The 15414-nt window shown below is 41.5% G+C and overlaps 1 long non-coding RNA gene across 1 annotated transcript in view; it reads left to right on the forward strand.

Moving 5' to 3' along the window:
* The window catches only part of LOC126073910 (uncharacterized), a 50993-nt gene that overhangs the window by 34486 nt on the left and 1093 nt on the right, over positions 1 to 15414 (forward strand). The window contains exons 2-3 of the long non-coding RNA XR_007516874.1: positions 8503 to 8842; positions 9378 to 9424. This is a non-coding gene — a long non-coding RNA (uncharacterized LOC126073910). The remainder of the gene's footprint in view (positions 1 to 8502; positions 8843 to 9377; positions 9425 to 15414) is intronic.

A 15414-nucleotide genomic window follows, 5' to 3' on the forward strand; every position in this document is an offset into this window, starting at 1 on the left:
AGACTCTCCAGGGAGACCCTCTGGGGTAGACCTGCACTCTTTCCTATTTTTAAGTGTGTCACCATGCCAAGGTCCCTGGGTTGCATAAATGGTTTGCACTTGACTAATGACCTGAAGGTTGGTGGTTCCAACCCACTCAGCAGCCATGGAGAAGAAAGGCCTGGCAGTCTACTTCCCTAAAGAAAACCATATGGAGCAGTTCTTCTCTGTAACTCATGGAGTCGCCATGAGTTCAAATTGACTCAAGGACGATGGTTTTTTGTTTTTGTCATGCCAAGGGGGAAACAAACCTCTTTTATTGTTTATTTGTTGTTTGTTTTTCATGGAAGTATACTGACAAACTTGAGGAGTGAAAAAAAAAAAAAAAGGAGAGTCTAGGAATGGGAAAATGTGATAATCCCTGTGTCTTCATGCTCAGCTATAGGGAGGCTTCTCTTGGCCACATTAAAGTACCCATTCGAGAATCTTCTCATTGTATGATCCCCTCTTCTCTGCCTCCCTTCCCCTACATAGTGGATAGGTGGCTCCAGAACAGAGCTCTTCATTCCCTCAAAGAGCCCCTCAAAAAAAAAAAAAAAAAAAAAAAACCCACTGCCGTCAAGTCCATTTCGACTCATAGTGACGCCACAGGGTTTCCAAGGTTGTAAATCTCTACGGAAGCAGACTGCCACATCTTTCTCCTGTTGAGTTGCTGGTGGTTTCGAACCGCCAACCTTTTGGTTGGCAGTCGATCACTTTAACCAATGCGCCACCAGGGTTCCAGGGCCAATTACCCCCACTAGGTGGCACCATCACGTAAGCAGTAGGTTGAGTGGGCAGCAAAGGAGTTTCAAGAATGAGATCCCGTATATTCAAATAAATATCACGTTTTTGAGATCTTTACCACCAAGGTACTTTTTTGGTGCCCAAAAGCTTGAGGCTAGGTATTTGGTCATAACGATAGGAAGAAATATTCCAGTACAAACCAAACCAAAAACCAAACCCGTTGCCATCAAGTCAATTCCGAGTCCTAGTGACCCTATAGGGCAGAGTAGAAGTGCCCCATAGGGTTTCCAAGGAGCTCCTGGTGGATCCAACTTTCTGACTTTTGGTTAGCAGCTGTAGCTGTCAGCCACTATGCCACCAGGGTTTCCATTCCAGCACCAGGTGGCAGCAAATAGCAAGATAAATAAGAGAGGCTGTCAAACCATAGAGCTCTTTTCTTTCTTGAATGGCCTCTCTAAATCATGGCCACACCCTTTTAACATTTGTAACCTATTCAAAAGCCATTTCTTCCTTTTTCAGGCTTGCAGAGCCTCAATTTTGTTCCAGTGTCTAACACCCCCCACACATGGCTCAGGTAAATCAAGACTAGACTAAGTCAACCAGGATATCTTACTCCCCTTGGCACTGACTGGTTTAGGGATAGGCATCTGACCCAGTTCTAGCCGATAAGCAGTGAAGAGGCTGGGCGTCTTCTGGGAAAAGATTTCTTAGCTCTTTTAAAAAAGAAAAGGCCAAATAAAGCAAAAAGCACTTTCTTTCTTTTTCCTGTCAGTTGAGAAGAGAGGTTTGCCTAAGCAAGGAAGAGGTTCTTGGAAGGGTTAGAGAAAAGGGAGGAAGAGTGTCTTTTTTTCAATGGGGGTGGGAGGCAGTGGAAAATAGAAAAATAAGTGGATGTTCCCTGCTGTGGCTAAGCTGCAGTGAGGGCCCCAGGCAGGTTCAGAACTGTGTCAGAGCAGTGGCTGTGTGGCCCTCTTCTCTCTCCTCCTTCCACCGTTTTCCTGGTCTCTCCTAAGGTGCATGGTGTGGAGAGGATGCTGCAAGGGCAAGGGTCCCAGGTAACCTCAGGACTGATTTCCTGGAGGCTAAGCAAGGACCCTGGCTCCATGGAGCTCTTCTTGCTTCTCCCCTTTCCAGCCTCTTGTAAGATGCACTGTGTGGAGGGAGCAGCCAGCGAGTGCACAGCTTTCTCCTGGGCTGGCAGCCTCTTAACTCAGCCCCAGCCATATAGTCCCAGGGACCCCATGGACCCAGATGCCGTACATCAGTTCAGTGACTTGCTTAAGCTATTCTTCAGCCTTTAAACAAATCTAAGTTCCTCTCATCTAAACATAACAGTCCCCTTCAACCCTATCCCCCTCTCCCTGTAGCTACAAACTTATAGCTCCTCTTCACTTCACAACCGGTAAACAGTAGACCTGCTGTCTACACTTGCTGTCTACTCCTTCAGCTTCCATTCACTTAACTCTCTGTAATCTGGCACCTCTCTACACCACTCTAATGAAACAGCTTTGGCTAAGGCTACTAATATGCTCCATGTTGCCAAATCCAATGGATGTTTTTCTAAATCTGTCATATTGACTTGTTTGTGGCATTTACACATTCATTCATTTAACAATTATTTATTTTTCTACTATGCACGCTTTAGGGTTGCTATGAGTCAGAATTGACTCTACGGCAATGGGTTTTGGGATGGACCAGCAGGAGCCCTGGTGATGTGGTGGTTAAAAGCTCGGCTGCTAACCAAAAAGTCTGCTAACCGAAAGGTCCACAGTCCAAATCCACTGGCTGCTCCATGGGAGAAAGATGTGGCAGTCTGCTTCTGTAAAGATTTACAGCCTTGGAAACAGTATGGGGCAGTTCTACTTTGTCCTATAAGGTCTCCATGAGTGGGAATTGACTTGACAGCAACAAGCTTGGTTTTTTGACACTCCAGGCATTGTTGTAAGCACTGAAAATATATTAATGAGGAAAACGTTTCCAGATCTCTGCCTTCACGAAGCTCACATTCTAGTGGGAAGTGACAGACAAAGTAAATTAATAAGAAAATTATATGGTACATCAGAAGGTGTTAAATTTTGTGGAGAAAAATAAAGCAACAAAAGTGATAGCGAATGCTAGAAGGATCTCAGTGTAGAGTGTTGCTGTTTTAAGTAAGTGGGCCAGATAGAGACTTCCTAAGATGATCTCTGAGCCAAGACCTAAAGGAGGTGACGGAGAGATCCACGCAGAAATCTCAGGAGAAGAGCTTTTCAGGAACCATAAGGGCAAAGGCCCTGGAGTGGAGTGTGTGTGGTGTGTTGGAAGAACAGCCAGGAAATTCTGTGTCAGGAGCAGAGTAAATGAAAGAGAATAATAAGGGATGCAGTCAGAGAGTAAGGAGAGGTTGTGGTGGGACAGGTGGACACATCTTATAGGATCTTGTAAAGGTCTTTGAAAAGACCTTGGGGTTTACTCTGAGTTGGGGAGCCAATGAGGGTTTTGAGCAGCAGAGTTACATGACCTGGCTTGCTTTTTAAAGGAATCACATGTTGCTGCCATGTTAAGAATAGAAGAGTAGAATCAGGGAAATCAGTTAGGATGCTAATGTAATAACCTAGGAGACAGGAGATGACAGATCCAGGTGGCAGTCTGGGTAGAGATGACAAGAAAAGTTAACCCAACAGAATTTGCTGACAGATTGGGTGTGGTGTTGAGAGAGAGAAAGTAGAATCAAGAGTGCCCAATTCTTAAAACTTGCCTCATCTTCAGCTCATAGCCTCCTTCGCTTCTAGGTTTTCTCCTTGATCTGTGTAGACATCTCTGCTTCTGTTCTTTAAATGATAATTTTCCCCAGGATTTGGTCTTCTTTCTTCACAATCTACAGATTCTCTTGGTGGATCACAACCAAACCTGTGACTTCAACTTTCACTTGTATTCTGATGACTCCCAAATACCTAACTCCATCTTTGATTTCCCTTCTGAGCCTCAGAAACATATAACCAGACCCTATTAGGCATTTCCACTTTGCTATCCCACAAGCTTCTTCTATTCATTTTGTCAAAAATTGGGTTCATGGTCTTTTCCCCAAAGTGTGCCTCTTCTCCTGTATTTCCTTCAGTGTACCTGAGAAGTCGAAAGGTAGTTTCAGTTTTAGGGATGGTTAGATCGAGGGACTCAAATAGTGTTGTCAAGGTACTCATTTTCTTTCTCTGATCTACATGTTTACTGGATTTATTCTCAGGTTCTTGCCATATTTCAGGAAAGTTGGCTGTGGTTCAAGCCTACCTGCCTGTTGTTGTTGTTGTTGTTGTTGATGTTGTTAGGTGACGTCAAGTCGGTTCCAAATCGTAGCAATCCCATGTACAACAGAACAAAACACTGCCCAGTACTGTGCCATCCTTGCAATCATTGTTATGCTTGAACTCATTGTTGCAGTCACTGTGTCAATTCACCTTGTTGATGTACTTCTCCAGAAACTGATCCCTCCTGACAACATGTTCAAAGTTTGTAAGAGGCAGTCTTGCCATTCTTGCTTCTAAGGAGCACTCTGGCTGCACTTCCAAGACAGACTTGTTCGTTCTTCTGGCAGTCCATGGTATATTCAATATTCTTCGCCAACACCACAACTCAAAGGCGTCAATTCTTCTTCAGTCTTCCTTATTCATTGTCCAGCTTTCACATGTATATGATGTGATTGAAAATCCCATGGCTTGGGTCAGGTGCACCTTAGTCTTCAAGGTGACATCTTTGCTTTTTAACACTCTAAAGAGGTCCTTTGCAGCAGATTTACCCAATGCAATGTGTCATCTGATTTCTTGACTGCTGCTTCCATGGCTGTTGATTGTGGATCCATGTGTCTGTCAGTTTGTTGTACTGTACAGGCTTGTGTGTTTCTGCAGTGCCGGAAGGAATGCCACTGGTATTCAGATACCAGCAGGGTCACCCATGGAGGACAGGTTTCAGCTGAGCTTCCAGACTAAGACAGACTAGGAAGAAGGACCCGGCAGTCTACTTCTGAAAAGCATTAGCCAGTGAAACATGCCTATTACTCATGATCAAAGAGGATGAGAGTCCCTCTCTTTCCTAGCAAGAGAAAGGATATCAACATATCAAATCTCAGAGTAGTTCCTGATTGGTTTTGTTCGGCTTATGTGCCCATTCTGTAACCCAATAACTGGGGCCAGGAGGATAGAGCACTCTAACTGGCTAGTCTTGGTTATATGTCCACCTTTTGGGAAAAAAAGATAATGTGACCGATAGCCCTCCAGGACCACATGGAATAGGGGAGGTATAGTTCCCTAAAGGAAAACCAGGGTACTGTTTTCAGATAAAGGACTTTGAGCAGACAAGAAAGAATAGCATAACCCCTGAGGGAGCAGGAGAGCAGTGGGATGCAGATCCCAGATTCTCATAAGACCAGACTTAATGGTCTGATTGAGACTAGAAGGACCCTGGTGGTCATGGCCCCCAGACCCTCTGTTGCCCCAGGACAGAAACCATTCCCGAAGCCAACTCTTCGGACATGGATTGGACTGGAAAATGGGTTGGAGAGGGATGTTGGTGAGGAGTGAGCTTCTTGGATCAGGTGGACACTTGAGACTATGTTGGCATCTCCTGCCTGAGGGGAGATGAGAGGGTCGAGGGGGTTAGAAGCTGGCAAAAAGGACACAAAAAGAGAGCATGGAGGGATAGAGCAGACTGTCTCATTAGGGGGAGAGTAATTGGGAGAGCGTAGCAGGGTATATATGGGTTTTTGTGTGAGAGACTAACTTGATTAGTAAACTTTCACTTAAAGCACAATAAAAATTATTAAAAAAAGAGTATATAAGCACAGGAAAAAAAAAAAAAAAAAAAGGCCATGAGGCAGAAAGGAGCATGATAACATTAAAGGAAAAAAAAAAAAAAAAGGAGGGAAAGAAAGAAAAGGCCAGGGTGGTGCAGCCAGGGAGCAGCGGTCAACAAGAGAGGTGAAGTTGGAGCGGTGGACCAAGGCGAGAGCCTGCAGGGCTCCAGCAGTCCTATTCGCAATCTTGGCACTAGTCAGAGGCTGCTTTATGGTATTAACTTTCCTAGACTGTGTTTTGTGTAGAGATCCTCCAAGTCAGGGACTATCATGGATTGAATTATATTCCCCCAAAAATGTGTGTATTAACTTGGTTAGGCCATGATTCCCAGTATTCTGTGGCTGTCCTCCATTTTGTGATTGTAATTTTATGTTAGAGAGGATTAGGGTCACATCCCTGATCCAATGTAAAAGGAGTTTCCCTGGGGTGTGGCTGGCACCACCTTTTACCTTGCAAGAGGTAAGGACAGAGAAGCTGGCAGAGAGTTGGCAGCCTCATACCATCAAGAAAGCAGCGCCTGGAGCAGAGGGCATCTTTTGGGCCTGAGCTTCCTGCGCTCAGATGCTCCCAGACCAAGGGAAGACTGATGACAAGGACATTCCTCCAGAGCTGACAGAGAGAGATAGCCTTCCCCCTGGACCTGGTGCCCTGAATTCGGACTTCTAGCCTACTGGACTGTGGGAAAATAAAATTCTCTTTGTTAAAGCCAAAAAAAAAAAAAAAAAGAATAGCAGAGATCCACTACAGTCACACTGGCATATTCTCTCACAGTATCTATACTTGTCATGGACTGAATTATGTCCCCCCAAAAGTATATCAATTTGGCTGGGCCGTGATTACCATTAGAGTATGGTTGTCTTCTATTTTGTGATTGTACTTTTATGTTAGAGAGGATTAGGGTGAGATTGTAACACCCTTACTAAGGTCACATCACAGATCCAATGTAAAGGGAGTTTCCCTGGAGTGTGGCCTGCACCCCCTTTTCTCTCTCAAGAGATAAAAGGAAAGGGAAAGCAAGCAGAGAGTTGGGGACGTCATACCACCAAGAAAGCAGTGCCGAGAGAAAAGCGCATCCTTTAGACCTGGGGTTCCTGTGCTAAGATGCTCCCAGACCAAGGAAAGACTGATGCATCACAAGGACCTTCTTCCAGAGCCAACAGACAGAGAAAGCCTTCCCCTGGAGCTGGTGCCCTGAATTCACACTTCTAGCCTACTCAATTGTGAGAAAATAAATTTTTCTTTGTCAAAGCCATTCCACTTGTGGTATTCTGTTATAGCAGCACTAGATAGCTAAGAGAATACTCTTTATTTACTTATTTTCTGTAATTATGTGTTCATTTGCCTGAGTATTTGTTTGACATCTATTTCCTCCACCAGACTAAAACTCCATGAAGGTGTAACTATGAATACTACAGTATCCCCTGGTTCATGGTAGGCACTTACTAAACATTTGATGAATAGATGAATATCCTCCTAACAGGCCCAAAGGCTTGCCTTTTTCTAATCTATGTCCACCTTACCACCATAATGGTCTTCTTAACATGTAAATCTGACAATATTACTTTCCAATCAATGGTGGAGATTGCAAGCTAAACCTCATAGTTTTTCAGGAATTGACCATTGTCTTGAGTAAGAGCAAGTAAACTGAGGCATTTGACTAAAGTAAAAATGGCTGCTTTAGGGTTTAGGGTCCTACTTCATCTTGCCTTCCTTTTAAAATATGCAAACCCCTGGAGGCAAAGCCAACATGGTGCTATAGACAGAAGCACCATGCCATCCCTCTGCAGCAAAGTCTCGAAAAACTAAGTACAACAGATACAAACATCAATCCTGGAACCCTAAGTGTCAAATAAAAAGATAAAGAACTTGATCCAGCCCTGAGTGGAATAAGAAACTGACAAAGAGCAGAGAATAAGAGAAGTTAAAGTGGTGACTTTGGCAAAGGGTCAAACAGTTCACAATACTGAGGAAGTCAGTACAACTTGACCAAGACAAAGTCATAGAAGCTTCATAGACACATCTGAGCTCCCTGAGGGCCTGAATTACTGGGCTGAGGGCTGGGGACCATGGTCTCAGGGGACCTCTAGCTCATTTGGCATAACATAGTTTATAAAGAAAATGTTCTACCTTCTACTTCGGTGAGTAGCATCTGGAATCTTAAAAGCTTGTGAGTGGCCACCTAAGACACTCCACTGGTCCCACACTGTCTGGAGCAAGGGAAAATGAAGAAACCAGAGACACAAAGGGAAGATTAGTCCAAAGGACTAATGGACCACAACTACCACAGCCTCCACCAGACAAAGTCCAGCACAACTAAATTGTGCCCAGCTACCACCACCAACAGATCTGACAGGATCACAAAAGGAGGTCCCAGGCAAAGGTGGAGAAAAATATAGAACAAAACTCAAACTCACACACACAAACAAAAAATACCAGACTTACTGGTCTGACAGACTGGAGAAACCCTGAGAGTAGAGCCCCCAGGCCCCCTTTTAACTCAGCACTGAAGTCACCCCTGAGGTTCACCCTTCAATCAAAGATTAGACAGGCCCATGTAACAAACGTTAATATCCGTAGCTCAACCTTTTATACAAGACTAAATGGACAAGCCAGCCTATGGGCAAGGACGAGAAGGCAGAAAGGGACAAGGAAGCTGGACGAATGCAAATGGAGAGCCCAAGGTCTAGAAGGGGAGAGTGTTGACATGTCGCAGGGTTGGCAACCAATGTCACAAAACAATGTGTGTATTAATTGTTTAATGAGAAACTAATTGACTCTATAAACCTTCATGTAAAGCACAATAAAAATAAATAAATAAATAAAAAGCAAACCCCTGACTTGATCTTTAAGGTCTGTAACTAAATGTAAACTAAAGAAAGTTTTTTTTTTTTTCCTCTTTTTTTCTGTGGTTAAGCTGAAAGAATAATCAAGACCATTCCAGAAACAATGCCTCAGGAAGAAGACCTTGATGCTGACTCTTGTCTGGGTCTCTTACTGGACAACTACTGACAAGAAAAATTTCATTTGAGCAACCTGTTTCTAATACGGAAATGTCCTGTAACCCCCCTCCTAGCCCCTGATTCTAGTAAACCCACCTTGTGTTGATCTAAGTTTGTAATGTCCAATCAAAATAGTGTACCTCAAGTTTTTTGTTTGCCATTTTGGAAGCATTTGTTCACTCTTAAATCAGACTTTTTCTGCAGTCTGGACTGTTATCAAACCTTCAATAAGTCTTCTCGCTTTACTTTAACAGAGTAAGTATTTATTATTCTTAGATAGTCTACCTACTAGCCTCATAGCCTGGCACTTCCCCAGGTATCCCCAATGCTCCAGCCATCTAAACTACTGGATTCTTGCCTTCTTAACTTTTGCATACATTATTCTTCCTGTCTATAATGTTTATCCTCCAACGTTTCCCTGTAGCCAACTCCAAAAAATCTTTCAGAATTTGATGCTTGTCACCTTTTCAGAAGTCTTTCTGGTGCTCGGTCTGTTAAATATCCTCTTCTGTGCCCCTATAATGTATTGTGTTCCTTTCTGTATACCAGAGTTTCTTGGTTCATTTAAATTTCTCCTCATCTAGACTATAATCTCCTTGAAGGCCAGGGTTTTGTTTTAGTGATTTTTGCTGACATGGTACCCAAAATCCTCCTCAAACAGAATCAATGGTTTCCTCCTGTGTATTTACCAGTGTTGCAGTATATACCACAATGTTGATGTTTATCTCCGTTGCCCTAGAGAACATTATGCATTATTAATCTCTATAATTTTTTTTTTTTTTTTGTATAGCCTGGTGCCGTTGAGTTGCTCTGACATGACTAAGGAGGATCATGATGGTGAGATGATATTCATATTGCCAGAACTCTAAAAGATTGAGGCATATCAGAGTTCCAGGGATTATGACTTCTATATCTGTGGTCATGTAATTTTTTTACAGTAGAGATAATAGTATTTTGTGTTATTTTGAAGTCTTTTGGGTGCTTTTTAATCTTTATTGTGCATCAATAAATCCTATCTACTGAGATAAGCAGGGGATGTGTTTTATTGTTTATTTTTTTTATTGACGGAGAAGATAAGATTTTTAATTAAATGGTGTGCCTTAAGTTATCCAGTAAATCTGGGTGAAACCAAGACTAAAAGGAAATGAAATTTGTTCATCCACAAGTCTGGCACTTTATCAGCAAGATTTCACTAGATAAAGCTAAAAGCTTTCAGACAAACGAACTTTAGAAAAATAATCTTCTGGCTCTAGCCTAGAGTCATTACAGATTGATGACTAAAGGGAGGAAAACAACAACAAATGGTCAAATAGTTGCTTAGTGCAAACAGAAGCAAAATAATTGGACATTTCACTATTCAACTGTTTTTAGCAAAGTCTCCTTATAATTTATGAAGTATCTTTATATACATTATTCTCATTTGATCTTTATAACAATGTTATGAGTATTCAGGTTACTGCAGAAATTATTGTCCTTTTATTGGATGAGGAAACCAAAGCTCACAGTAGCCAGTAGTTGTTTTTCAGCCCAGAATCCTACTCAATTCACGTTTGTATCCACAATGTCCTGGCACAGGATCATGCACAAAGATGGTGCTCTGTATGTGCTTGGTGAATGGGTGAATGAATGTATGCAATTTTATCCTGATACTGATGTCAGGTTCTTGGTGTTTTTCTGGTCTTCCTAGAAAATTTGCTGTTCTGATTTTTTTTCACTGGCTAACATAATGGAGTCAAAGTCTTAAACCCATCATACAGAAATATTGCCCCAAATTTGACTTCAGCTTAAATGCCTAATTCTTCAAGTTCCAAAGTGATCTTTCACTCTTCCTCTTCAGAATATCCACCCCCCCCAACTACCTGGTGGAACCCATTAACCAAAAAAAAAAAAAAAAAAAACCCTAACCTGTTGCCGTCAAGTCGATTCGGACTCACAGTGACCCTATATGACAGAGTAGAACTGCCCCATTTGGTTTCCAAGAAGAGCCTGGTGGATTCGAACTGCCGACCTTTTGGTCAGCAGTTGTAGCTGTTAACCAGTACGCCACCAGGGGTGAAACCCAGCAGTGGGTAGTAAATTAACTTGGGGGTTGTGATCAAAATTAAAAGGAAAAATAAAATATCAGAGTGCATATAATAAGTGTAAGTCTTTATTTCTGAAACTTCTACAACAGGGTTGGAATGATGAAATGTATTCCTTACCATGGGTTGTGGTCAAAAAGTTTGAATATTATCCTGCTTGAAAATGTAAAATTTTCTCTAGAATGGAACTGATGGTCTGTCACCATATTGATAGCCAACCAGGAGCGGCATAGCCGTTATCAAACAAAGCCTTAAATGACAGCACTGGGTGTGGCTCAACTGGGAGCTGCTCAGACCAAGGGGAACCTGCCCCTCCTGTCCCTTGTCCTGAAAGCTCTGGGTGTGGCTCAAACCATTCTTACCCAGTTTACTAGCCGAAAGAAAAAATTTATATGCCGAAGGAAAAAATTCAATTTGTTTTATTGCACCTGTGCACCACGATAACCTATGTAGTCCATAATGTTTGTATATACTTCCTTGTAAAAGTCAGTGTAAAAGGTTCTGCCTCCCTTTGTTTGGGGAGCTTGATTTGAGGTATACACCTCCTTGCTCCTTGCCTGTGGGCTTGCAATCAAGTGCCCTCCTCACTTTGGTGTGTCTTTATTGACAAGAAGCCGAACCTAGCAGGACCTGCTTTGGGTAAGAATATCAAGCAGGTTTCAGAGTTTTTCAACTTTCTTGACATGACCTCTATTTAAGATGAACTCTGCTCACAAATAGTTGGAATAATTATACACCTAAACATCATTTTTGTGTATTAGAAGGCCTTTGTTTTAAGAATTTCTTGAGCAGTCAGATGGGCCTTGGGTCCAAAAACAATTTTCTGAAATAAAAAATGTTTAGTCTCCATCTGCAGAAGGCCATTTAAAATATCATCTCGTGGTAGACTTATGTTCATCCTCTTCCTTGCTCATCTGGTGACAGCTGGGGAATCTTCTGATTTAACATTTCAAAAATTTTTTCTAAGATTCAATAAGTTTTGCTAATAAATAGCATTCAGTTGGTCAAAGAGGAATGTGAGGAAGTTTTGAAAAAATAGAACAGAGGCAGTGATAATCATTTAAATGATATTCTCTGGGGAGCTCTGATTTGTTTTACATGAGGACATTTTGCATACAAAGGGTCCAGATGGGTTTCAAGTTCAGCAATTTGACATGGTAGCCCCAATGGGTCAGTACTATTGGGTGCTGTGGTAGAAAGAGCATGGACCCTGGAACTTAAGATCTGGGTTTTTCCTGGTACTGCCACTTACTTGTATCCAATCTTGGCTAAATCACTTAAAATCTCAGAGCCTGTTTGGAGATAATAAAAAGATAGCTTATCTACCTCATACAATTGCTCTTTGAAGATCAAATGCTTTTACTATGGCAGGTATAATGTCAATTGCTTTATATAGTCCATGAAAAATATTATGTGGTAAGAAACCCCTTTATCTGACGTGACTGGAACCAGTAATTTGTACATTTATCTAAAAAGTCAAAGGGTGGAAATGTTACCAGGTGGAAACCCCAGGTTCTTGCTCGGCATGACTTGTATTGGCCAATAAACGAGAGACTGAGGTGGAAGAACAGAAAGGGAAACTTCACTGTGTGGTACGAGGAAATGGAGTCAGTTGGAGCTGCTGCTGCCATGGCTGTTAGCCAAGGGGGTGCAGGCAGATTACTTGGAAAGGGGTTGACAAGTAGGGAGATCATAAAAATCCCATCAGAAACAGTCTTAATCATGTTAAGTAGGCGCAATGGGGTTTACATATAACCTCCAAGCAAAAGCAGGGTTCAAATGCAAAGCTGGGGTAAGGGGAGAGGAAGCCTAACAAAGGGAACCAAACCCACTGCTGTCAACTCCGACTCATAGCGACCCTATAGGACAGAGTAGAATTGCCCTGTAGGGTTTCCAAGGAGCACCTGTGGGATTCAAACTGCCGACCTTTTGGTTAGCAGCCACAGCTCTTAACCACTACGCCACCAGGGTTTCCAGCAAAAGAAAACCAGATTTTTAAAAAATACAACATGTTGGGGAAGAAGCCAGGCAAAGAAAACATGATTTTTAATACAGCACTGTGGGGGCTCTGTCTCAGAATCATGAAATAATATGTACTCATTTTTATTTTAATCTAAAACATACAAATATATACCCATTCACTTCCGATGTAGGGCTAAGACTTTTTGCTTGAGTCTATTGATTGGAGTTTTTTTTCTGCATAAACTCAACCCAAAATGTGTCACTTCTGATGTCCAGTTTTGTTTCTTTAGAGTATGAACTAAAACACCGAGAAAGGATCTGAATGCTGAACTTTCTAAATTTTTATTACTTTTTTAGTCTCTGTTATTTCACCCATGTTTAAAAAAAAACAAAAACAAAAAAACCATTGCTGTCAATTCTGACTCATAGCAACCCTATAGGACACAGTAGAACTGTCTTATAGGGCTTCCAAGGAGCAGCTGGAGGATTCGAACTGCCGAACTTGTGATTAGCAGCCTGAGCTCTTAACCACTGCGCCACCAGGGCTCCACCCACGTTAGTTAACAGAAATTATTTTTAGCAACTTGTTTCTATTATTTCAAACCATTCAACTCAGTTTTCATAGAAATAACACTTTCCACATTCGTATCTTATTAATTTACACAATATTTATATAATTAGAACATTAGAATAACAAAAGAAGTGATGTTGTACAGTCCACTGATGGAAGCTGGGCATAGGCATGGCTGAGATCATTCAGTGTGCTGTGGGTAGGCCAACGTGCTTTTCAGAGGGGAGTCCTTTAAGTGTAAGTTAGATTAAACCCATTTTCAGATGAGGCAACTGAGGCTTAGAAAGTTAAGAGACTTGTTCATTTCTTATTAATTATTCATATATGAAGTGCTCAGACAGAGATACAGGGAGGGGAAACCTAATCCAGCCATTAAGCGTTACAGAACGTTTTCAGGAGGGGTGATGCTTGAGCTGGGTTAAGAATAGGAGAAAATCACACAAATAAGAAGAATATTTCAGGTAGAGAAAACAAAGGTAGCAAAATCCAAAAAGAATATGAAAAATGCAGAATTTGTTTAATAAAGCTTCTTGACTAAAGCTTAGGATGTATGGGGGTGGGGAAGGGTGGGAAAAGGTGGGGAAAGACTGGAGATCCAAATTGGGGTGATTTTGTGTGCTAAATCATTTAAATTTACTGAAAGGCTACTGGGAGCCGTGGGATGACTTGAGAGCGGCATCACAATCAGATTTATATTTCAGAAAGGTCATTGCCACAGCAGGACAAAGGATGGACTGCAATGCTACTGCAGAGAAATTAAGGGAACGCTTGGTGTTGGTGACATGGAGGCCACATGGAATTCTCTTCCCCCTGATCACCTCCCTTTAGCCAGCCTTTCTTCTTTAGTGGGAAAGAAGAAAGGGACGATGTCTTCATAGACAGCGTTCCTGCAATCCCTACTATTGGTTTAAAATAAGATAGAATTGTTTCTTGTAATATCCTGTACCCGCCTATCTTTCCACACATTATGTGCCTTATGAATGGGGTTACACCCATAAAAGAAGTATCATAAAGGGTGATTAAATGCCCATCTCTATGTAGGCTAATTGTGTTTTTGTGGGCTAGACTGGAAACCCATTAAAATACTACATACCATTTTTTTAAATGAAAAAGCAGCCCCTAAATATTAAAATCAAACAATGAACACAAATGTATATGAAGTTGGTGGCATAACTTCAAAAAAAGAAACTATTCCAGGTAGCTTGAAATCTCAATAATTTGACTGTGAACTTATAGTGGTATGTACCCTAAAGACAAAAAAACAAAACACCAAAAAACTTGAAACTGCAATCCTATTATTGGTGTACTGTTGGTGCTGATATTCTGAGACTTTGGGTATATATTAAGGGATTACAGTAATAAATAATTATGTCATATTCTATTATTCCTGGTTTTGAGAACTGGTTGGTATTCTTAGTATGGGCTAGACATAGATCAAAGAAATTAAAAAAAAACTCTGCGGCCTTGAATTTAAGCGGGTAGTAGTATAAATTCCTGATATGTTTTATCTTAAAAACACACATACAATGCCACCACCAACAAAGCACATTACGTACTAAAACAAACCAAACCCGTTGCTATCACGTCTTTCTCCCATGGAGTGGCCAGTGGATTCGGACCATACGGACCATGGGCCTTTCAGTTAGCAGACCTTTTGGTAAGCAGCTGAGCGCTTAACCACTGAGCCTAGAAACTGTGACTAAGTAGTCTCAACGAGCATCCTGAGAGCTCTGATTGCAGTTTCCAAATACCATTTCCCAGTAAAAGGAACCAGGCCTCCTCAGAGAAACTCTTACCTCCAGGTCAAGCAGGAAATGTACAAGTTGAGCAGGTGGGGTTACAGATGATCTAAGATTGGCTGCCAGTTGGTAACTGTTGAAGCTGGATGATGCGTACTGGGTGTTCTTTATACTATACTTTTTACTTTCATATATTTTCGAGATTTTTCCCTTCTAAAAAGTTTTTTTAAAACTCAAAAAGTAAGCAGTAAATTAAAACAAAATAAAAAACTGTAACTTAAGCGGAAGTAATTCAAAGAGAAAGTACACGGTACTTTTATTGAAGTGCGGCATTGAAATATGCAAAATAAAGTATCAGTATGTTGAAAAAAAATGATTATATACCAGTACGTGGCAAAATGCTTCTGATGTTGATGTAGGGAGGATCTGGTTACTCTATCAATCCACTGATATTTAGGCTTAACCTTACTGATC

Source organism: Elephas maximus, chromosome 3 (assembly GCF_024166365.1).
Source record: "Elephas maximus indicus isolate mEleMax1 chromosome 3, mEleMax1 primary haplotype, whole genome shotgun sequence".
Classification (NCBI taxonomy): domain Eukaryota; kingdom Metazoa; phylum Chordata; class Mammalia; order Proboscidea; family Elephantidae; genus Elephas; species Elephas maximus.